We start from the raw sequence: 24833 nt of genomic DNA on the forward strand, positions 1-24833 counted from the left end.
TGAATTTTCAGAACATATTTATAAATATTAATAAATATTAATTTATTAATATTAAATGAACACAACATTGCTTAAAATTCACATCCTACTACGCGTTCAAATAAAAAATTAGGTAAAACTAAAAATTTGTCCGTTGTTGTTAAAGAAGACATTACTTTCTAAAGATACTGTTTACCTCCATCTTCAATAGAAAAAATGGTGAGCAGGAAAAGGAAAAATATCTATTGGGGTTACTAGAAATGGCCAACTTCACAAAAAAAAAAAATAGGCAAACATAGTGGACGACAATGGAAAGGATTCCAAGTTACAATTAAGAAGAAAGGAAAGAAGGAACCATGTTCCAATATGTGGGATTGCTGAAAAGTCAAAACATGTCTGACACAATACTGACATTAACATTAACATTAATTATCACTTATTTTAAAATTATATCTAGATTCCATTTTTCTGGACTTGGAATTTAGTTGTAAAGTCACTTTGTGCCTGCATAGTGTTCTCCACATATTATTTCAGTTTATTTACCGAAAACATATACCATTATTAATAAAATTACATAACGCAAAAAAAAAAGGAATTCGTAACAACATAATATTAGCTAATTATTGCGTTTTCATTCCACAATCCATAAAATTCCACCCATACTTAGAGGCCAACCTATGCAATGGGTTCTATTTAACACGAATTATTAAAAAATAAACAAGATAATTAATTTTCAACAATAAAGTTAAGTTTACTCGTATAATTTACTGTAACCAATGATCAGATATAGGTAAGAGATTTAAAAATATTAATTTCTAAATATTATACACACGACATCATCAATACAACAAAGATCAATTATTAGTGAAGCTAAAGTTTTGAAAACACAAAAAACATTGTAAAATAGGAAAACTGAAGTCCTGATGAAATTTATAACGAACTTTAAAATATGAAGGCCCAGGATTAACAAAAGAATTAACGAAACTGATGCAGAAGATATCTGAAAATGCAAAAATACCATACAGTTGAAGAATGAGTATGGTCATTCATTCATTCATTCATTCATTCATTCATTCATTCATTCATTCATTCATTCACTTATTTACTTCCTTATTTCGCTAATAATAATTGTAACATAAAAATACCGTGAAAGAGTAGAACTTGTGCTCAGGGGCGGATTCCTGAATGTAAATGAAGAAGTATATAATACAATTTGTCTTATGCCTACTACACAATAAGAATATATAACTTTAAATTTACAATTTTTCATTATTTATAGAATCCATACATAACTTTTTTAATTTAATACTAGAACTATTAGAATTGACAAGATTATTGTACAGGTAAAACAAAAAAATTAGGAGTCCTGTCGAACTCCATAATAAACAGATTTTCATACTGAAGTTTTTGTTTCAGTTCTAATGACAAAGCAATTATTTCTGTATAAATTATAAATCACCTGTATTGTATGATTACAGTAGGTGTTTCATCTTGGGGAGGGATTTTTAAAAGTTTTTGCTTCGACCTGCACTTGTTAAAAGCCTTTTTGTAATCCTCAAAAGCTAAATGTGCTTTTTGTTAAATTTTCTCTGTTTTTCTACCAATACCTTTAAAGTAAAATAATCGTCAGTACAGGACCTGTCTTTATGAAGTCATTCTATTCTTAGCCAATTTTATCCTCATACTAACTGCCTAATTTTCTTCTTTACCTCTGTAAATATTTTCTAAGCACTATTAAGAAAACTTATTCTGCAATAATTCTCACTGCTTTTGCAATCGCCCTTTTCGAGAAGTGGTATAGCCTAATGCCAGCTTTTTGCCAAATTGATGGCGGATATTTGACTTCAATAACTTTGTTGAAAGATTTTAAAAGTTTTAATATGAGAGAATCATCTTCCTATTTAAAAGGTTCTGTGTTTATCCCATCCTCTCAAGAAGATTTATTATTTTTATAAGTTTCAACTGCATCACGTAAATTAACCTCTTGTTATCTGATCAGTTACATTGTTTTTGGATGACAGAGGAAGTTATTGTAATTGTGATGACCATTGCTTATGGAAGTATTGTAACCGTTCTTGACTATCGATCACATTTAAATTTACAGTCTTTCTTAATTTCTTGTTCTAAGAATTGTAATGCATTATAAGATTATGTATTTACTGTTGTAATAAATACAATTTTTAATATGTGGAATTAAATTATCTGGAATATTTATAAATATTAAATAACAACACATACTCGCAATTTGAGAAACATGTAGGCTAAGCCTATATAAATGAACACATTATATAGAATTACATGAAGACAATGTCCTTTAGCTCCGGAACTTAGCCTTTAGAAAGTAGAGATTGAATAGAAGAAAAATGTTCAAGAAATGGCATTAATTAGTCCCTTAGTAGACTGAAAACATGAAAGTAAAATCAACAATTCAAACTTTAATAAAGGAAACTAAAGGAAGGAAACTGTAATATTTATGATATAGAATTATATAGGTATGAATGGGAGGGTAATTTACGAGTAGTGGAAAGTAAAATACCTGTACTGTCTACTATTGAAGAAAGACAGAAACAATGAAAGACCGAAGTGGAGATCAGCTGAATTTTAAGCTTTGTCTTCCGGAACGTATTGTAAAAAAGAAAGTCTTAAATTGCGCATGATTATGATAATGATAATGACGATATAAATTGATGGTGGTGATAATAATGGTGATACTGGTGATTAAAGGATGAATTTAAGAAAATTACCCACTTTCAGATATGTTCTAAGAATATTATATTCTCTCTTACTGCTGAAGTTTCCATTTCATTTTTATAGCCTAAATAATTGTAATTGTTGTCTATTTTTGTCGTAAATTTCAAACTTAAACTGTCTTCTACAATAAAATGAAAATGTTAATTATACAACCATGTTGATTTCCTGTTTTATCCCTTTGTAGTATGTGTTGCATGAAATAAAAACATAGCCTATATAAAAAGGCTATTTTCATCAATGATTATCATCGTTATTACCCTTACTATCACCATCATAATGATGATAATTTTCCTCATCGTCATCGTAATCATCAGCTTATGAACAGTTAATATTATTTTATGAACGTTATTAAAATAATAAATTGTACCATATCTTCTATAAATGCGAAAATAGTACATTATTCAACGAGCCTATAATGATAGTAATTAGGACACAAGTATGTTTGTTTATGAAACGAGCGCAAGCGAGTTTCATAATTTTCATACGAGCGTCTTAATTACCATTATAGGCAAGTTTCATATGACTTTTTATGCTCGACCATATTTCTAACTTTAAATTATTCAGAAGTATACATTTTATTTGTATCTGACAGAAGATTGGAAGTGACCTTGTTCATAGCTCTTGAATTGTGAGATCTGCGCAGACGCAAAAGTATTGATTTTTTCCGAGGAACAATAATGTCATTGACCTTGATGTAACGCAGAGAATGTATAACCTGGAAATTGATTTAGAATTGAAAAACGAGATGACAAATTGAATTTGTTTGAATATTATTTACAATTAACGCTAATTATTATAGTAACAGAACATAACCTTCTGCGACAGTATTGGATTTCCAGCCTCCGTGACGTTTCCCTCGTTATCTTTCGATTGCATATCCGAGAATAATCGAAAACCTAAACTTTAATGAATAGGTGTACTTTAATGACATGCATTAAAGTACTGCTACCAGGTGTATAATTACTACATTTCGGCATGATCGAGCATAAAAATAATTAAATTCGATGTATAGTTTCACATCTTAACTTAGGTACGTTATTTTGTGTCAGTATGCTACAGTAACGTATTCTATGAATAACAGCCCTAATTGTGCACGCTCTCGGTATAAAACCACATCATCAACACACTGTGACCAATGCGATTGTGATAATGTTCATAAAACAAAGGATACATGTTTGTTAAAGTGGCTGCACTTAAAATAAAAGGGCTTCATGTGGAGTTTGTAGGCAGGGGGTAACCTCTTGGGCGCTATGCGTTCGATGTGCCAAAGGTTGAATGCCAGCTTTTATTAGGTCCAAGCTATGGTGCGGTGCTATATCAAGATGTGTTTAGAAAGAGCAAGGCGAGTTACTGTTGTATGAAAGTGATAATTGGGTACTTTAGATTACAACTGTGTAGCATTTTACGGGCATAAAAGCCACAAGTTAATTAAAAAGAATGATACAATTTATGTACTTCGAATTCTCTCTTTTAGAAACACGCGATTCATTTAATTTGGCACCTCGACTTACAATTTCACTTTCAAGGTTTTAATTCTACAAGTAACAGCACTTAAAATAGTTGTGAAATGCACGCAATAAAACGAGCTACATTGATTGTAATCTGAAATGAAAATTTCCACAAATAACACGTTACAATGACCACCTATACTTCTGTTACATTGGTTTGTTATATGCTAATGTCTTTGTACGTTACATGATGTATGGCATTCAATAAACATTGTCACCGACAACAAGACCAAAATCGTTTAACAACAACTCACCCAGCTGACGAATTTATATATGAGATCGCGATTGGATCCTGGGCAGATCCTATAACGTATCATCACCTTCATCATCATCATCATCATCATCATCATCATCATCATCATCATCATCATCATCATCATCATCATCATCATCATCATCATCACCACTTCGGCCTATATGGTTTTGGGCCGTAAGTTAATATTTCTGAATTTTATATAAATCAGAGGTAACTTACAACTCATTTAGAATTTCTCTTATCGTCTGATCAAGCAGCCTAGGCCATATTGTTCAGTTTTCTCAATTTTAGTGTCCAGATTTAGCTTCCATATATTAATATGCTTGTGCCAAAGTGTTATAAATTTTTATTCGAATATTGTTTGAAGAAGCTGCCATATATTAATATGCGTGTGCCAAGATGTTATAAATTTTTATTCGAATATTGTTTGAAGAAGCTGCCATACAATAATATGCTTGTGCCAAGGTGTTATAAATTTTTATTCGAATATTGTTTGAAGAAGCTGCAATTACATAAATATGCTTGTGCCAAGGTGTTATAAATTTTTATTCGAATATTGTTTGAAGAAGCTGCCATACATTAATATGCTTGTGCCAAAGTGTTAAGAAATGTTTATTCGAATGTTGTTTGAAGAAGCTGCCATACATTAATATGCTTGTGCCAAGGTGTTATAAATTTTTATTCGAATATTGTTTGAAGAAGCTGCCATTACATTAATATGCTTGTGCCAAGGTGTTATAGATTTTTATTCGAATATTGTTTGAAGAAGCTGCCATACATTAATATGCTTGTGCCAAGGTGTTAAGAAATGTTTATTCGAATGTTGTTTGAAGAAGCTGCCATACATTAATATGCTTGTGCCAAGGTGTTATAAATTTTTATTCGAATATTGTTTGAAGAAGCTGCCATTACATTAATATGCTTGTGCCAAGGTGTTATAAATTTTTATTCGAATATTGTTTGAAGAAGCTGCCATACATTAATATGCTTGTGCCAAGGTGTTAAGAAATGTTTATTCGAATGTTGTTTGAAGAAGCTGCCATACATTAATATGCTTGTGCCAAGGTGTTAAGAAATTTTTATTCTAATATTGTTTGAAGAAGCTGTTATACATTAATCTGCTTGTGCCAAGGTGTTATAAATTTTTATTCGAATATTGTTTGAAGAAGCTGCCATATATTAATATTCTTGTGCCAAGGTGTTATAAATTGTTATTCGAATATTGTTTGAAGAAGCTGCCATACAATAATATGCTTATGCCAAGGTGTTATAAATTTTTATTCTAATATTGTTTGAAGAAGCTTCCATACATTAATATGCTTGTGCCAAGGTATTATAAATTTTTATTCGAATATTGTTTGAAGAAGCTGCCATATATTAATATGCTTGTACCAAGGTGTTATAAATTTTTATTCGAATATTGTTTGAAGAAGCTGCCATTACAAATGCTTGTGCCAAGGTGTTATAAATTTTTATTCGAATATTGTTTGAAGAAGCTATTATACATTAATATGCTTGTGCCAAGGTGTTATAAATTTTTATTCGAATATTGTTTGAAGAAGCTGTTATACATTAATATGCTTGTGCCAAGGTGTTATAAATTTTTATTCGAATATTGTTTGAAGAAGCTGTTATACATTAATAGGCTTGTGCCAAGATGTTATAAATTTTTATTCGAATATTGTTTGAAGAAGCTTCCATACATTAATATGCTTGTGCCAAGGTGTTATAAATTTTTATTTGAATATTGTTTGAAGAAGCTGCCATACATTAATATGCTTGTGCCTAGGTGTTATAAATTTTTATTCGAATATTGTTTGAAGAAGCTGTCATATATTAATATGCTTGTGCCAAGGTATTATAAATTTTTATTCGAATATTGTTTGAAGAAGCTGTTATACATTAATAGACTTGTGCCAAGATGTTATAAATTTTTATTCGAATATTGTTTGAAGAAGCTTCCATACATTAATATGCTTGTGCCAAGGTGTTATAAATTTTTATTTGAATATTGTTTGAAGAAGCTGTCATATATTAATATGCTTGTGCCAAGGTATTATAAATTTTTATTCGAATATTGTTTGAAGAAGCTGTTATACATTAATAGGCTTGTGCCAAGATGTTATAAATTTTTATTCGAATATTGTTTGAAGAAGCTTCCATACATTAATATGCTTGTGCCAAGGTGTTATAAATTTTTATTTGAATATTGTTTGAAGAAGCTGCCATACATTAATATGCTTGTGCCTAGGTGTTATAAATTTTTATTCGAATATTGTTTGAAGAAGCTGTCATATATTAATATGCTTGTGCCAAGGTATTATAAATTTTTATTCGAATATTGTTTGAAGAAGCTGTTATACATTAATAGGCTTGTGCCAAGGTGTTATAAATTGTTATTCGAATATTGTTTGAAGAAGCTGCCATACATTAATATGCTTGTGCCAAGGTGTTATAAATTTTTATTCGAATATTGTTTGAAGAAGCTGCCATACATTAATATGCTTGTGCCAAGATGTTATAAATTTTTAATCGATTATTGTTTGAAGATTTTGAAGGTTTAAATATACCAGTAATCATTTCCATTATTCTTAAAAATATTGAAATTTTGTAATTTATGTCTCTTTTATTTCATAGTATATTAAGCATAATAATTAAATGAGTTGTTTGTTCAATAATTTTACTGTTTATTACTACTTTACTCTTTATTGGGCCTTTCATCTCAAGAGCCATGCCTTTTATTTATCGGCTGATATGTTCATTCCTTGTTATTCGTTATTAGTTTATTCAGTATGTATATTGTTAATAGCATATTGTTTTCGTTGTTCGATGTAACTACTTGCTCATCTGCAAATTATATTGTTTTGTGCCATGATTTTGGTTTATTTCTCGGTGATATCTTGTTCCTATTTCTCAATTATTTCATTCAACAAGCTTTAAGGTAGCAACCTTACCATTAGACTTAACCTACACTGTGCCCATAAACCACTTATGGGACATCTCAAATACTGACAAGACTCAGAAATAAGCCTGTGAGGCTCTAACGGAAAAATCAGCATGGAACAAGTTTTCTCTGAGGAGTTCGGATTTATTAGTTATTTTAATTGCTTTATCATAATATCATGCCATCTTTCCAAATACTCTTTTATTCACCGCTATGGTGTAACGGTTAGAATGCTTGACCGTTAAACGAGAGAGCCCGGGTTAAAATCGCGGTTGGAACAAATTACCTAGTTGAAATTTTTCCTCAACCCCGTAAGAGCAAATGCTGGGTGACTTTCGGCGATGGACCTGAACTCATTACGCTGGCATTATTACCTTCATCTCACTCAGACGCTAAATAACCATAGAAGTTAGTAAAGTGTCGTAAAATGACCAATTAAAACGATATTTAAAGAGAATAGGTATAATTTTACCACTATCACCACCCACATAATTATAATACTTCCGTCATTATACAAGCTGCTTGAGACGCAGAACACTAATATTATGGATACATGTAGGAATAGCATCAGTAGCAGTGATAATGATAGTGCAGTTAGTGTTATTAATGATTATTTAATTCTTGTTTTCATTTTGTTACTGATGACAATATCAGTATTAATAATTTTGATGTTTGTATTGGTGTTGATATTATTGTTGTTATTGGTGCTATGCTATGATTTCCAAGTGCAATGGTGGTGTTTGCATTTGTTTTGTTAAAGGTTGCATTAATTTTCTTGGTGCTGATATTATTTATGTTGATGGTGGTATTAGTTTATTTGGTGTTGGTGTTAAGTTTTTTGTTGCTGCTGGTTTTAGTTGCATCTGTACTTGTATTAGTTTTTGCTTAGATTTTAGTTCTGTTGTTGCTGGTGTTAGGTTTGTTGCTGCTGTTTAGTTTTGTTAGTGCTACGTAGTTTAGCTAAGACTGGTGTCAGACACTTTTGTTGGTGCTAGTGTACCGTTCTTTGTATTGGTGTTATGTTTCTTCGTGTTGATGTTATATTTATGCTTTTTGCCCCTTGGTGCTGATTATCTTTGTTCGTGCTTGTGTTAGTCTTGCTGATGGTGGTGGTAGTTTCTTTGATGCTGGTGTTACTTTCTTTGATGCCTTATTCTTGTTAATGCAGATGTAATTTTGTTCATGTTGTTACTTTTGTTGAGGTTGGTTTTACTTTTGTTTATGCTGGTATTACTTATGTTGATGCTTGTGTGAGTTTTGTGCGTGCTGATTTCAGTTTCGTTGCTGATTGTGTTTGTTTCGTTGGTGTTAGTCTTAGTTTTGTTGGTGCAGGTGTTAGTTTTGTTGATGCTAGTGCCAGTTTTGTTGGTGCAGGTGTTAGTTTTGTTGATGCTGGTGCCAGTTTTGTTGATGCAGGTGTCAGTTTTGTTGATGCTGGTGCCAGTTTTTGTTGATACTGGTGCCAGTTTCGTTGATGTTGGTGTCGGTTTTATTAGTGCTTGTACTGTTTTTGTCGGTGCTTTTATGTGTTTTATTGGTATTAGTGTTATTTATGTTTGTACCTCCGTTAGCTTTCTTTGTTGGTACTATTGTTAGTTTTGTTAGTATTACTGTTTGGAGTGATTTTAGTGTTACTCTTGATGCGAGTATTATCATTATTGATGCTGATAGTAGTGATAGTGCTGATATGATTATCAACAACCAAAACCTATGTCATTATTCGGGCTTTTGTTCTAAATATTTTTCGAGTTAGATTTTATAATATATTTTCATTCCCTTAACTGCAATAATACAAAAATATTTCAATGAATATAAGACCAAAAAATAAGAGAAGAGATGTTCTGTTATTGCAATTCTGTTGTTCCAAGAAAAAAAGTGATATGTCAGTTCTTGGCGAAATGAGATTTTGCGATATGCTGTGCATCCTGATGATATCTTTATTGCGACAAAAGTTGACATGAATATTTATAGTGTTTTTCTTTCTAACCCGTTGTTTTGAAACATGATATGATTTTGTACACTCATTAAAATTTTAAATTATCGCTCCTGAAAAACTGAAAAAAAAAAAATATATATATATCATATTCTAACTTGAAGCTACAGAATTTAGAAGAGACATTTTGAAGTGTTTAGATCTACTATTTTTGTAACGTTTATTGTATGATTGTACATGTCTACTTAAAGTGTAATGTAACAGTAGTTTCTTAATACCGATATTTGCAGAGCAATTCTGTCCCACCTTAAGATTTCAACATGCATATTAACATTCGGACATTGGACCTAATTTTCCAAATAACTAAACGGACACTGAAATTCTATTAATCAAGGAATTAATTTCGTATTAAGGCAACACACAATTTAATACCAGGATTGAGATTGTATGTAGGTCTCACTTAATAAAAAATAAGTAAATGAACAGATTTTATACGACATGCATAGGAAATGTGTGATTATGTTCACATACAAATAAAGGTTAAGGTAATTAATTAATTAATTATGTTAATTGTCAGAATAGCCATAACTGATTACAAACATTACTCAATTAGCCAGTGAAAGCCGCAAAAATAATTTTGTAGTTTTAAAAGGTATTCAGATTGCAAATAAAATAATCTACATAATAATATCGAAGTATAATAAGTTTATATAGATTTTTAAACAAATTTATAAATTTCTTAATAATTGCCTGTCAAAACCAAATCTGGACATAATTTATTACTAGTTTACCTTCACTTTTACTGGAATAAAAATCACTTCGCTTCTGGAGCTGCTTATAAAATAACTAAAAATGTAGTAATTTTATCATCAAAAGTTACATTTTATCTAATTATTTATTATTATAACGTAATAAATAAGAATGGAGCTTAGGAGAGACAAGGTTTAAACGAAAAGTCCAAATATGTAAAACTTCCATATTAGAAAGACCAGAGTGGTACTGATCGAAGATATTCAGTTCATAATTAAAATTTACATATTAGAAATGTTAAAATATCCATTAGGTAAATAGGTCCAAAGTTTAAAAACTCGAAGAATAGGACGAGGTCCAACCTTTAATAGTGTTTAATGTAAAAAATTCAAGGTAAAAATGTTTCCAAGATGACACATTCAACTCAATGAATTTCAAGAATACATTGTTTAATATGTTTAATGAGAATAAGAAAATCAGATATAAAACCAAAAAATACCTAGGTTACATGAAGTAGCTACAAATTACGGTTTAGTAGTTTAATTATTAATTTAGATGTACTGTATTAAGTAAAAAAAAAATAATATCGGTAGTATAGTAATAAAATAAGGAAACTGAAGTTATCGAAGAAAACTTTTCCCCACGTCGGATTTGATGACCAAAATTCTAACAAGATCCATTGGTATTCAACTCCTGTCTATTAAACTGATAATGCCAATAAAAATCATAGAGAATTAATTAAATTATTTTGCTTGCCATAATCTAACAAGATTGACAAGAGAACTAGCGAACTCTTATCCACTGGTATAATGATGGAATGAAAACGACAAGGATAACCAATCACCACCACCACCACCACCACCACCACCACCACCACCACCACCACCACCACCACCACCACCACCGTTGTCTTAAAAATATGTTCTGGCTTCAGATTATAATTTCAAATTACAATATTTCAATCCATTACAACGAGACCTTCAATTGTATGACTAAGTTTATAGCTTATACGTAATATAATTTTCAATATTATCTTTCCAATTTTATTAACCCACCAAAGTCAGAATTACTTATAAGTCAGTTAGCCATTCCAGGTCTCTCAAACACGTGTCATTTGAAAACCTATTTATTATTATTATTATTATTATTATTATTATTATTATTATTATTATTATCATCATCATCATCATTATTTACATTCCCAGTTTTTAGCTGTATAGCAAACAATATTGTACCAACCAGAGAATTCTACCCGAACGTTTTTCCAATGAATTATGCCCATTTGCAATTTTCACCTAAATAGTAAGACATATAATATGTCACGTCACTCGTCTTTATCGAGGCGGCTTTTCTGCTATGATTTTCCTAATTTTCCTTCCTGGTACAGCTTTCATCACGTTACCTATTCATTTAAGTTGTCTTAATTTTATTTCTACAATTATAGTATCTGTTAGTTATATCTGTTGTCATTAATATTCCAGGATAATTGAATATGTTGACTTCCTGATTATTGTGTTACTTTTTTATATTACATATTTTTGTGAGAGTGCTCTACAGTCCTCGCAAAAATTGTCCCCCAGGTGTCTCTGTAATCTCAATTGAAGCACTGGCACTCAAAGACATCTCGTAAATTAAGAAACTTCATTAAGCCAGGATTAATGATCCGAAAATTTAATTTATGTAACACAAAGTTCTTTTAATTTCCATATATTTGTGACACAGAATCTAATTTTAATTTCATTCCCAAGGATTTAATATTATAATTTATCGTCCCATAAAAATCCACGAATCTCGACCATGTAAAATTCCAAATATTTGAATTCAGAAAAAGGCATGATGACCGTAAAACTACCGAACATTACTTTCATAATTCCATTTCAGAAATTAGCCAAACGATTTCTAACCAACATATCTATCAATTGCTTTGTTAGCTATAAAGCTCTCAAATTGTGCCAAATCGAACTCCTGACCGCGCGGTAAAAGGAAACCGTAAATTAACTGCACTCAATGTTCCCTATAAATCATAAACTGAGCTAATTCACGAAATAGAATGCATTACTGCTTTCTGTGAGCGATGCTGCTATTACGTATCTTTTATTGCATGAGAAAAAGAATTCCATAGACAAACAACGTAACCCTGATTGCATTAAATTTATCGGAAAGAAGATATTTTTGCACCTTTGAGATCAATGACTGCTTCTTGGAATGAGGAAAACATATATCTTGACAACTGATTTATATGTAGGAGACATTTATCTGAATCGGCGAGATTGCAAAAAAGTTGGATACTTCCCAGAGACAGGCAACAGTTTCAAATATTTAGAAAGACTTCTCGTGTGATCCCGAAGGCCACGTTTATAGCTCCTATTAGCAGAGTTCAAAACAAGCACACTAGTTTGTTTCTACTTCGCTTCTCGTAAACATTGTCATTCAGAGAAAGAGTGTGCTTTTATATCCGTCACTTGTCAGGGAGAAATATAGTTCATGTCGATAACGAAACAAAAAATTCTTGGTATGAGCCAACTTCAAATACTCTACCAAATTCCACGAACAGAAGCAAATAAAATTATGTCAGATGGCACATCAATAATAGATTTCGTCCTCAATGTGCTAGCTGGGAAATATAATGCTTACTTTCTGAGGTTCTATGTTCGATCCCTGTGGCAGTTTGCTTTCTTACTATCAGCGAAAATCTCGGGGTATAATTTTACAGTCTTTCTGTTAGTCATTTCATAATTAGGAGCCATCTAAATTATTTCGCATTTACTCATTATTAGTTGGAATAATAATAATAATAATAATAATAATAATAATAATAATAATAATAATAATAATAATACTTGATTTCTTTTTCTTTATATTTATTAATGTTAGTGTGCTAGTTAACAGCTATTAGCCAATTATCTGGTTGGGTTTTTTCCGAGGTTTTCCTCAACCAAAAGGCAAATGTTGGGTAATCTTTTGGCGAATCCTCGGACCTCACTTCATCTGACTACATCTCGCCAAAATATTATAAAAAATTGCAGAAAATTGTAAAAAATTGTAGAAAATTACTAAATTGTAAAACTGTAAAAATAGTAAAATATTGTAATAATTTGTAAAAATTGTAATTGTAATATTGTAAAATTTTGACTTGTTCCACATCTTAAAGCTTCATTGCTCATGTAAGGTCTATAGAATATAATGAATGAATGAATGAATGAATGAATGAATGAATGAATGAATGAATGAATGAATGAATTAATGAATAAGCTAGTACAACAGATACAATAAAAATTAAAAACAATAAAGAATTATAATGATAATTATGACAACAAAGACCATGGTTATCGGAAGAAGAATAAAGAAGGTAAACTTGCGAATTCGAGGTGAGGCAGTAGAATAAGTGGACAGTTTCAGATACTTGGAGTGTACTGTAAACAGTAACATGAGCTGAGGTCAGGAAGTCAAAAGGAGGATAGCAATGGCCAAGGAGGCTTTTAATAGAAAAGGAGCATCTTGTGCTGGCCTCTGGAAAAAGAACTAAGGAAGAGACTAGTGAAGTGCTTTGTGTGGAGTGTGGCATTGTATGAGAGACAAAGATCGACATTACACCGAAGTGAAGAGAAACGACTGGAAGCATTTGAAATGTGGATATGGAGAAGAATGGAGCGCATGAAATAGACAGGCAGAAAGAGAAATGAAGCTGTGTTGAAAAGAAAGGATAATGCTGAAACTGTTCAGAAAGAGACAAAGAAATTGAGTAAGAAGAAAGTGCCTACTGAAGGATGCACCGGAAAGAATGGTGAACGGGAGAAAAGTTCGGGGCATAAGGAGATATAAGATGATGGAAGAAATTAAGTTATACGGATCGTATGCGGAGTTAGAGGAAGGTGGAGAATAGAAATGATTGGAAAATGCTGGGTTTGCAATGGAATGGCTGTCATTGGACAGAAAAAACTGAATTAATTAACATTTCCTTACGTCAGCAACACGAAGCTAGGGCAATTTTCATGGAAATTTGGTCCCGGCTGTTCTCCAAAAAAATAAAATTGGTCCCAATGATTATTTGTACTCTGTTTATTCCGAACCAGTCAAGTTGTTCCACACAATACGCACCATATTAGCGTTCCTAGCAGTCTATTGAATGTTCATAATATTTTAAGCACTTCTGTTTCGAAAGCTATTTGTATACGAGCAGTACATTAATCTATCTTTTCGCACCCAAACTCCATTTTCCTCTTACCTTCTTCGTGTTTGGAACATAAACACCCTTTGCATATTAGTTTCGGTTTCTCCTTTTCGGAGGTTGTAGGCCTAATCCTTGGACGATTCATTACTTGAAAATGTTGTATAAAATAATATTTTAGCTGTCACACTAAATTTTGATTAAACCAGAAATGAGCAACCGTCTCTTAGCAAAAGAACAACAGAATTGTATTATTTTAATTTCTTTTTACAAAAATTAGCAACCGTCTCTTAGCAACAGAGGTGTATTAGTTACTTTTAACATTAATTCACAAAAAAAAAATTACAATATTTGTCGCACCGGCGACTGTGTACGAACAGAATTGGACGAATCTCTAAAGTGTAACTGATCGTCAAGGGATGAATTTTGTTCTTGGGTTTATTTTCTAAACTGCGAATTTGTCGGTAAGAATTGTCAGGACTCCCAACAACTTGCCAGGAAGAGAAGATCGAGAAACTAAAGTAAAAAAGGATACGTAGGTATGAAATCAAGATAGTCTGTAATCAAGAAGAAGAAGAAGAAGAAGAAGAAGAAGTATTCCTAGTTATACTGATAATTTATGCCAACATAGTACAATGACACAGGCATAGGATAGTAGAACATGCCACAAAATTCATACAGTAGTGGAAAAAATAAATGTCATATTGCAGCTCTGTCTTATTACAAGAAACGTTTTATGTATTTATAAAATATGAAAATTCGGGAAGTAAAATCATATCTAGCATTACCGCCCATCTGTTTTAAGACGTAACATACATTTACAAGGGTAAAAAAAATATACTTTTCATTGTTCTTATAGTAATTTAACATGAACTTTTAGCTTTATATCTGTGAAAGAAATTTTAAGATACTTTACCAATTTATGCATTAAAATGTCACTTTTCGATCTGCAATGGAATTAGGACAGTATTTCAAGATGCGTCTAAATCTACAGCTAAGTTACTCTGGTAGCTTTTGATGTAGTCCGATATTGATTCGGACCCTATCTCTTCCAAAATTTAGTCAGCTCACAAATCTCTTAAAATCAATGTCATCGAAAGGGTTGGGCTATATACGATTCCCAGTAAGCTGCCTTGTACAGAGAAAGGTCTGCTGTCAAGATGTTAAATCTCTGCGTGTGTTATGAATTAAATTGGACTAATTAATTACGTTAAATAACATATGTTTTGTAACAACTCAACCTACACTGACAAAGAAAAATAGAGCAAATCTTACGATGTGCCATTACCTACTATTTATTTCTACGAAAAAACCCAAGGCCTACAGCAAGAAATGTGACTTACAATTTGTTCATTTTCTACTCTAAGCAGTAGCCGCTTTCTTGAAAATTCCCTTTCATCAAATTATTACGAAGACCTCGTCTCATTCCTAGTTCAGTATTCTCTACAACTCACACGAAGCTATTAAAGAAACCATAAATTTAATTGCGTAACGGCCTTGTTTCAACATCAAGGACTACTTAACGTTAAACAAGATTAATATTTATGTGAAGGATTATGGAGGAGCTTGAATGCTGGCAGTTCTGACTTATTTGAGCCACAACGTCTAACAAAAATTACATTGTCCTCACTTACCGGTACCACTATTGAATCCTCGAAATACAGAGATAATATTTTACACAAGTTTGAATTCATTTACTTATAACCACAACTTTTCACAGATGAATGAGTTTCCTTGAAAAAGAGGATTTAAATGGATACTATACAAATGTAAAAGTAAAAAGATGATCGTAGTTTCATACAAATTATTATTATTATTATTATTATTATTATTATTATTATTATTATTATTATTATTATTATTATTATTATCATTATTGTTATTATTATCATCATCATTGTTGTTATTATATTATTATTATTATTATTATTAGGCCTATTATTATTATTACTATTACTATAACAATAATAATTTGAGATTCTTAAGAAGTAGAAGAAAAAGCTGCGATACAAAAATACGATACCCTGCCAAACCCCATTCCAAATTCTGGCGTTTTAAAAGTGAATTCAAACACATACAGGTTACAGGTGTGAATTGTGGTGATAATGTTGATGGTATTAGTGATAGTGATAGTGATAGTGATAGTGATAGTGATAGTGATAGTGATAGTGATAGTGATAGATTTATTGATATTAGTTCACAAAAGTACAAAACTTAATACTTTAAAAAAATTATCTATATACAAAAGTAGTTATACATAATAAATATACAATTTCCTAAACTAATTAATTTATCGCAAATCTCAATAATTTATTGGTTCAAACTTGCACTTACGTCTGATGTTGACGGTATTAGTAGTAGTAATAGTAATATTAGTACTAGTAGTAGTTATAATAGTAATATTAATATTATTACTAGTAGTACAGCAGCAATAACAGTAGTAAAGCAATATTAGCAGTAGCAGTAGTAGAAATACTAATAGCAATACTAGTAGCATAGTAGTAGTGGTAATAGTAGTAATAGCACTAGTAGTAGTAATAGTAGAGTAGTAGTAGTAGTAGTAGTAGTAGTAGTAGTAGTAGTAGTAGTAGTAGTAGTAGTAGAAGTAGCAGCATCAGCAGTAATAATAGTAATATTAGTATTAATGGTAGTTATAGTAGTAATATTAGTATAATATTATTAGTAGCAGTAATATTAGTAGGAACAGAGCAGTAACAGTAGTAGCTGCAGAAGTAGTAGCAGTAATACTGTAGTAATAGTAGTACTAGTAGCATAGTAGTAGTAGTAGTAGCAGCAGTAGTAATAGTAATTTAGTACTAGTAGTAAGCCTCGTATAGTAGTAACATTAGTAATATTATTAGTAGCAGTAATATTAGTACTACTAGCATTAATATTAGTAGGAGCAGCAGCAGTAGCAATAGTAAAGCAGTAGTAGCAGCAGAAGTAGCAGTAGTAGCAGTAATAGTATAAACATTTGGCCTACTAGTAGCATAGTAGTAATAGTAGTAGTAGTAGTAGTAGCAGTACTAATAGCATAGTAGTAGTAGTAGTAGCAATAGTAGTAGTAGCAGTAGTAATAGTAATATTAGTACTAATTAGTAAGTCTAGTTACAGTAGTAATATTACTATTATTAGCACTAATATTAGTAGGAGCAGCAGTAGCAGTAATAAAGCAGTAGTAGCAGCAGATGTAGCAGTAGTAGCAGTAATAGTATAAACATTAGGCTTACTAGCAGCAGCAGTAGTAGTAGTAGTAGTAGTAGTAGTAGTAGTAGTAGTAGTAGATTTTATTTAATCCATTGCAGAAATTATTAGATGTAGAATTCGATGTAGGTGAGAAATGGCCGGATATCACGGATAAGTTTCCTGTATCACGGATAAGTTTCCTTCATGTGTCGTAAATCTAAGAGATGGACTTTTCAGCTTTAGTTTCCTCCCACGCAAAGCCATGCTAAGAATGTTATCGCCCTTGTAAAATCCATGCCCTCTGCCGGGTTTGAACTCGCGGATCTCAGATCCAACGCCATTACCCTCCAAAGTTTATTAAGAGTAAACTGCCAGCCTCTCCACAAGAAAGAGCCTTTCTTCTACACTATGCTCTTCAGGCTTCATTACTATTTGTCAGTTGCAGTTGATTTACATGATGTCAGCGTGGTCTATTGGATAGCAATGTAGATTAGTAGGCCTATACGAGAAAGCATGAAACGAATTTTTAGCTAGCTAAAGAATGCTGAAAGTCTCGAAAGTGATTTTTTGCTGTATCAAAATATTTCTGTTGACAGTCATCATAAGAATAAAACAAAAAAATAACTATATGAATTAAATAGGCTACACAAGATGAACGATTAACATTATTACGCTACTAAAAGTAGCGGGGATTTTAAACGAGAACTCAACTCGTGGTTACATAAGACAGCCAAAGGAAGAAGATCTGGTGTAAAGAGAGAGAGAAAAAATTCTTAAAACCTACCTCACGAAGCCATTAAACAAAACCGAAGTGATAATGGCCATCTAAAACTACAAACATTCGGTCAAACATACAGTATACCTCAGGAAAGCCAATAAAGGTTGGATCTCATTCATCAATAATTACGATAGGTCCAGTTTTAGGAGGATTGAAATCGGCTTCCAGAAGAATCACACTTATATCTGACTTTTATCATATGCTGAAGTTTATTGCAAGGAATAGATAGTCCTTAAAAATACCGTAACTTTCAAATGGACGTAATATTTGAGCGAATCGCAAAAGTTTGTATAAGTTCCCTCAAAAAGTACAGTGTGTCTACTGTGAAACTCCAGCATTTTAAAGTTTATTTTTAATTTAATGTCAGGTTGTAATGCTGTAATTCCGGTAAAAATAATCTCAGACTCAAAAAGTGTATGTAGAACTTTCGTCAGAGCCATAGTAACGCCGCAACAATGAATCATTTATAAAATGGTGACTCCTAGCGAGCGTGCCCATGTTGTTGCCCAGCTTGAATAGAAGGAAACTTCTTAAAAGATTAACTCCTTTAAGGGGCTAGGTACAGCTTACAGCAGTAAAATTTTGGAAATATTCAACATTTTTTTTTTTCCTCCATTAATGTATCTTATACAATAATGAAAATTGGTATGTGTAAAATACTGTCTTTCTGCTATATGAAAAAAATATTTTTACAATAAAAATTGGTTTATATTTTTTTTTTACTTGTTAACTTTTTCATGTTCTCTCTCTTTTATTTAATTGCTGAAACTCATGTTTACAGTATCATGCTCTTTCAACTACATTCCTTAATAAATAATATTTCTTTTTATTTTGTATTAGAAGAAAATACTGATGCTTGACCATTTTTTAAATGAATTTATTTTTTGTCAGAAAATCTATCAAAAGTAGAGAAGTGATCTTGCATCATATTGTAGATAGAACATGCATAAATACAAACCAAAAAATTTCATCACAGAATGTTGGATAGTTTTCGAGTCATGTGGGAAGTGCTTCATCACTGCACAGTGAACTGAATTTGGAAAAAAAAATATAGCTATATAAATAATTATTTTTTTATTGTAAAAATATTTTTTTCATATAGCAGAAGGACAGTATTTTACACATACTAATTTTCATTACTGTACAAGATACAGTAATGGAGAAAGAAAATGGTGAATATTTCCAAAATGTTACTGTTGTAAGCTGTACTTAACCCCTTAAGCGGACAATATCCAATACAAAGACAGTGGTTTTTATTTCCCGTACATATAATATTTACCTCGCTGTAATTGAAACATTAATGAAGTCTTGATTTCGAGTAATCTGATTTTACGAAGACTGGATCCGGGATGGATCCTTGCACTTAGACCGGTTAGGGCCATAGTATGCCCCGTATACGAAGATTATCTACTTTAAGTCCTGCTGATGGCCAGGTGGCATTGGTGAACCTGACGCTGAAAGTCGGGTCATCTTCTTGGGCCCTTCAGGTAAGTTCCCATCGGCTACTGATGAACCCGAGTCCAAAGCCCCTTAGAACCTAAATCATCATCGGAAACCCGTACTGCTTCCAGCCTATTTTTACGATTACATATGAGAGGGCTATATGAAATGAAGGGAAAGTGAAAATTGTTGGTGTAATACAAGAGAGAAAAGGGAGTATCTCGAAGAAAATCCTCTGCAAGACCTGTTTCGTCCACAACAAATTCCACTCGGACCTGACCGAAGATCGAACTCGGATCACCTGGACGGAAGGCCAGTGCGCTAGGACTGTAGTCACAGATACGGCTCATGAAGTTGTGGGATCTTAAATACACCATCTTTCTGTAATTCTGCCTTGAAATAGGGTAAAGTTGCCTAATTCCGTGGCGTATTTAATAAAGTCTAGGCTATATTTATGCCAAAATTGTAATACAAATTTTGCCAAAATTGTAATACAAATTTTCAAATAACACCTAAATGACGTTATTTGGACCTTTAGCTACAGTTTTTACAACATTCATTGTCAACAGTTTCACAAGTTTGGTATATAACATATAATTCTTTATTGTTATACACTGGCTCCTCAATCCGTGACAGGGATCCAGATTCCGTGATAGTGGTTTCCTAATTCCGTGAGTGATATCCTAACTCCGTGATACTAAATTAATCCCCATTAACTGCTCAGAAAACAAACGCGTATTTTGTAAAACACATTAAAGTCATGGTATAGCCTATTTTTTTAATATGGATTAAGCAAGAAATTACAACATAGAAGAAGGGCCTAAGTGACACACTTTATAGAAAACACTTATGTAACTACAGGAATAAATATTACATATTAATATATTATAAACAAAATAAACTGAAAGTTAAATTCAATACAAAATTAAATTAGAATAAATTTAATTATAACACAATTATTTCTCATTATTTATATTTCTAACAACAGCAGTAATTAAGTTAAATATAATTTTATTATAATTATAATTGATGTTTTCTATAACTTATTTCTATTATTATTTACACGAACTATTTTCTTTCATAGACATTAATTTTCACAATTTAGCGTTGGCATCATTCCTCAAGTGAGCCAGGAAGAAGATATCAAAATAAATCCGAAAATGGGAAAGCTCCTGTAGCATTGTTATTGTCTCACAATTTTTAAATAATCATACACATTGATTCAGCTGACTATAATCTACAGTAATATATCATTTTTGTAATGCTATATTAATTCTTACTTCAAATATAAAATGTTTCTTCAGGAGCGGTCACAAGAGAAAGAAAAACTTACTGGTCAACCACCTTTCACTGAACAAAAGCTTCTGCAGTCGACTGCTTCTATTCAAAAGGCGGGTAGTCAATAGAATTAACAAGAAGACATCTCCTGGCATCTGTTAGGTATTTCAAAAACTTAAAAGTCAGAGACCACAACTCCATGGCAGTCAAATGAAATTGTATCACGGGATTAGGGGTATCACGGAATTAAGCACCTTTACCCTACATAGGAAAAGTCATTGGTGTGGAGGAAGTGTTAATGGGTAGACCGATTGTACCAACTTTATCTTTTCTCCACATAGGTTATTCGGTGGCATCGAACTTGTATTGGCGTCTACGATGTCACTTATAAAATGTACCTACAGTAATGTTGTACTCCCAATCTTCAAAGATATTTATTTAATCAGAATAATTTGTCTTTGCTACAAAATATTCCCTCTAATCTACAACTTCACTGTACACTAACATTCGTCATTATTTAACAATGATTCACCTTACTTTCTACTCTTTAGACGAGCCCATTCATAGACTGAAGCTTCTTAGGATCACCACCACTAGCAACATATTTATTCAAACCGATACATTTATACGTTAAAAGCAACCGAAGCAATGTGACTGCGTTGGACAATCTTCGATACTATTAGCTAAGCAAGCTACAGCTGACAAAGCATTGTAAATGTATTCATAAAGTGATCAATGACGTTAATTAACTATGTAAGACGGTGGAACAAATGAGCCACACAGAATTGCCACTCGGAAGCGCTATAAATAAGGCGTCTGTGAAATAACGCGCTAAGCAGTTCACTTCAAATTGATTTCAATAACTAGTGTGTGTATTGTAATAATGTGCGAATGTTTTCTTCAATAGGCCTATCTCACCACGCAAATTTAGAACCTTATATCGTAGAGAAATCTGGAATCGATTTTTTTTTCCAGCACTTTAGAAGAACAAGTTGAATAGATGTGCATTTAAGATATTTTAATATTTTTCACATTAATTTACATGACACTGAAGAAACCAACTACAAAACGTAAACATCTATTCTACAGACAAAAAGGATTTAGTGTACTTACCAGTCAGCTGAAAAGTAGTTGGTTGTAGGGTTCAAGCTTTTGGACACATTTAATCCATTGCAATCGGCTGGAATGCACTGAAACGTAAAGTAGAATTTTATTATTAAAATATTTTCATTTAAGTTCCAAAGTTTATTTAAACTTTACTTTGCATGTTATGATAAAAACTAAGTTTCCAGAATCAGCTAACGCTTACATAAATATCATAGGAGCAAAAGTAATAACTGGGCAATAAGGAGTATTAGAAAATAATAAGAAATAATAATAATAATAATAATAATAATAATAATAATAATAATAATAATAATAATAATAATAATAATAATAATAATAACAACAATAATAACGAATAGCAGTAATAAAATTGATATAATAGTATATTATAAAATAAGTTTATAATGTTATAGACTTACTTTATGGCATGAGTCAAAGTTTAGGGAACGAGCGAAGCGAGTTTCCTACTAGTTTTGACGAGTGCAATGCCTGTATAACTTTATAAACGTGTTTCATACGTTATTTTTTGTGCGGCAGCATTATAAAAACAATTACCTATTAAAGAAATAACATCAAATGTGTAATGATGGGTAGTTTAACATCATAGTCTATGAAGAAAAAGGTTGCTATGACAACAACGATGTATTAAAATAGCAAACAAATCGTTTCACAATATTAACTTTTAAAAGCTATGTCGTGATAATAGAAGACATGACAGTTTAGTTGGTATGATAATATTTTAAGACACTGGTACAATAATGTGGCGTATTACGCACGATTTTCACTAACGATGAAGACTATTTATAATTCTGGACTACATAAAAACCGTTGATCAAGAGAAAGGTAACATTACATTCATATAGTCCTATTGTGATTAAGCAGAAAGTATTAATATTAGTAATAAATATATGTTATAATGTTAATAGCAATTAATGTAAGTATAAGAAAATAGAAAGTATTGATATAGGCCTAATAAATTTTATTTTATTTTTAAACTTTTATATATGTAGATTATTTAGCTCTGGATAATTTTTCAATATCAATTAATCTTGATCCATAATTCCAGCTGTGTCTTAAACCAATGGTTGTACGACAGGTTCATTTTTATTTATTGTATTGGGTTATTTTACGACGCTGTATCAACATCTGAGGTTATTTAGCGTCTGAATGATATGAAGGTGATAATGCCAGTGAAATGAGTCTGGAGTCCAACACCGAAAGTTACCCAGCATTTGCTCGTATTGAGTTGTGGGAAAAGCCCGGAAAAAACCTCAACCAGGTAACTTGCCCCAACCGGGATTCGAGCCCGGGCCACCTGGTTTCGCGGCCAGACGCGCTGACCATTAGTCCACAGGTGTGGACTTACAGGTTCAGCCTATAGGCCTAGATTTTAAACATTTCTTTATTATCTTAGAATGTAGGCTTTCATGGCCGGCGTCATTAGGATTGGTATTCTCCGGACTAACGAGCCGTGGTCTGTTGGTACCGGTCTAATGCAACAAAACGTTTCTTCCATTACTCCGTTGTACATCATACACGGGAGCGGAGAGATCTACTGACTGTACCAAGAACGACTGAGAGTGGGACTGGTAGCATGTCAATATTTAAGGTTCTGCTACAATTGAATACTACGATAGCCAATCAGAACAACGAAGCCACCGGTGCGGACCGCGATGACAACGACAAACCACAACCCTCCCACGCCTTAAATATTGATATACTACCAGTCCCAGAGCTCTGTGGAGCAGCGAAACCCGAAGTGGGAGAAGTGGCCAACAGGCTTGGAGCTCTCATATTCAGTTTTTCACATCCCCCACTCCCTTGCAAGGACGTGTTTTCACGTACCTTTAAAGTTTCTCCTCCCATTTCCCCTCTCATTCATTCATTCATTTATTCATTCATTCATTCATTCATTCATTCATTCATTCATTCATTCATTCATTCATTCATTCATTCCCAACACCAGTCGTCTTTGATACAGCCAATGCCGCCGTTTCTGGAATGTGAAATAAGTAATGGGGACGTTGAGAGCGAGTATCTTATCTTTGCCTCAAAATGTGGGCGAGAAAACTGATAAATGTGACTGGCAGATTGCTGACGTCACATCTGTTTAGGAGGTGGTACCACTCTCAGCCGAAGTGGAAACAGATGTCACTGACTGGATAGTGTACCCAAGGACACACCACAGCTGCACTGGCAACAAGTGCTCAGTGACTGGCTCTTTACCCAAGGACAAGCGCCAAAAACTCTGGCACTGGCTAGACACTCAGCAGATCTCTCCGCTCCCGTGTATCACGTCACTAATGATGTCCACCGGAGTAGTACACGAAACGTTTGGCTGCATTACCCAATATACCACGGCCCTTTAGCTCGGGGAATACCAATCCTAATTTCTTCTATTATTATGCTCATGTGCAACAAATGCAAATGCCGGGTAATCTTTTGGTGAATCCTCGGACCTCACCTCATCTCACTACATCTCGCCAAAATATTGTAAAAAATTGCAGAAAATTGTAAAAAAAAAATTGTAGAAAATTACAAAACTGTAAAAATTGTAAAATATTGTAAGAATTGTAATTGTAATATTGTAAATTTTTTCTTGTTCCACATCTTAAAGCTTCATTGTTCATGTAAGATCTATGGAATATAATAAATGAATGAATGAATGAATGAATGAATGAATGAATGAATGAATGAATGAATGAATGAATGAATGAATGAATGAATGAATGAATGAATGAATGAATGAATGAAG

General features: G+C 32.2%; 1 protein-coding gene across 6 annotated transcripts in view; it reads right to left on the reverse strand.

Annotated features, from left to right (window-relative positions):
- Positions 1 to 24833, reverse strand: part of LOC138694719 (homeobox protein Hox-D9-like) — a 738702-nt gene that overhangs the window by 373353 nt on the left and 340516 nt on the right. For all 6 annotated transcript variants that reach the window (XR_011331001.1, XM_069818709.1, XM_069818708.1 and 3 more), the window contains exon 4: positions 22085 to 22161. The gene's annotated coding sequence lies outside the window, so the exon portion shown is untranslated. The remainder of the gene's footprint in view (positions 1 to 22084; positions 22162 to 24833) is intronic.

Source organism: Periplaneta americana, chromosome 2 (genome assembly GCF_040183065.1).
Source record: "Periplaneta americana isolate PAMFEO1 chromosome 2, P.americana_PAMFEO1_priV1, whole genome shotgun sequence".
NCBI classification, from domain to species: Eukaryota; Metazoa; Arthropoda; class Insecta; order Blattodea; family Blattidae; genus Periplaneta; species Periplaneta americana.